The sequence below is a fragment of the Trematomus bernacchii genome, unplaced genomic scaffold (genome assembly GCF_902827165.1).
Source record: "Trematomus bernacchii unplaced genomic scaffold, fTreBer1.1, whole genome shotgun sequence".
NCBI classification, from domain to species: domain Eukaryota; kingdom Metazoa; phylum Chordata; class Actinopteri; order Perciformes; family Nototheniidae; genus Trematomus; species Trematomus bernacchii.
In genome coordinates, this window is record NW_022987565.1 from 1,160,860 (window position 1) to 1,162,432 (window position 1,573).

The 1,573-nt window shown below is 43.8% G+C and overlaps 1 non-coding gene across 1 annotated transcript; it reads left to right on the plus strand.

Annotated features, from left to right (window-relative positions):
• Positions 1-1,149: 1,149 nt before the first annotated feature.
• trnak-uuu lies at positions 1,150-1,222 on the plus strand. Its single transcript has one exon. It is a non-coding gene; the product is annotated as a tRNA-Lys (tRNA).
• The last annotated feature ends 351 nt before the right edge of the window (positions 1,223-1,573 follow it).

Below are 1,573 nucleotides of genomic sequence, written 5' to 3' on the forward strand. Positions count from 1 at the left end.
TGTTACTCTGATCCGGTTACTTATGTCGTGGCAGATATTTAAGTAAGCTTTCTTAACGCTAATATTATAATAGTCAGATTGCTCTGAAGATGGGAGGGGATATTGTATTAATTTTCACGTTCACACAGTCAGTTGATTTTGGCCGGCTGTCTTTCCTGCAACGGCAGTTTTTCTGTATTTCCTCTATCCTGTAATATGAATTGATAGCTTTAAACTCCGCACACGGAGCTCTGATTGGTCAGCAGGCATCGCTTTCACTGAGTTGATCTCTTAGCCTGCCACCTAACCTGCTCCGGAGCAGGTTTGCCGCTCAGCATAAGTTACCATGGAAATCTAGCCTGCTAAAAAGAGAACCAGCGTCGTAGGACCGGAAAGCCCGAGATTTCCCTGAATTTAGCCGGCTAAGCGAAAATCCAGCTTCGTAGTACAGGCCTCTGATGTATTGTCAGGTTTAGCCTCTGGGTTTATCTATTGTTGAGCTGCTCCGGCCTTTCTAACTATATGCAAACACATAATGACTTGAACTTTATCTGATAACTGTTAGCACCAAACATGCGTGACAGCAGTCTGCTCATTCACATGCCATTATTTATTAAACTAGACCTGGACTAATAAAAAACATAGAAGACCTTGTTCTGGCTCTTCATCACACAATACATGCATGCACATGTTCTGCGCACACACACAGGTACATACACACATTTTGTGTTTGCTGTTGACTGAAACTCTCTGTTGATGTGTGTGTTGAAGCGAAACTGCTGCTCGAACCTCTATTTATCTCTGTCACTTTAGCATATACACTGTCTGAGAATGTGTGTGTGTGTGTGTATATATGTGTGTGTTTCTCTATCCAAGCATCCATCATACATAAAACACATGTATGGGTCTGTCCACAGTCCAGTCTCTATTATATGCACATGTTGTTGTTTTATAGATATATTTGTGCTGGTATGTCTATTGTTTGATGTGACTGAAGTCTTGATTGAGGTTAAAGCCAGTTTCTGGAAGACTCCGTGGGAAAATGCATGTCACTTTAAACGTTTTCAAGGCCCCAATAAGGCCACATACGTCCCTGCCATAAACAGGTCCAATGGTCTACTCCAGTCGGACCTTGTGTAATCGCTTCCTCCAGAAGAAAGCCTTATCAGAGCCTGGATAGCTCAGTCGGTAGAGCATCAGACTTTTAATCTGAGGGTCCAGGGTTCAAGTCCCTGTTCGGGCGATAAGTCTATTGTGTGACGTGAATAAAGTCTTGATCGAAGTCCTCACTGCACCAAATGCTAATAGCATTCTGCATGAGCTCCGCAGTCTGCTTCTGGCCCTAATGAGTACGCCCTAAAGCCTGTTTGGTGCAAGACTCTTTGGGAATACGCATTTCACTCCCCCCAAGGCCCCAATAAAACTCTTAGCCACAGACGTCTCTTCCAAAACAGGTCTAATGGTCTTGTTATCTACTCCTGTTGGACCTCGCATGATAAGTTACTGCAGAAAAAGGTCTTCTCAAAGCCTGGACAGCTCAGTTGGTAGAGCATCAGACTTTTAATCTGAGGGTCCAGGGTTCAAGTCCCTGTTC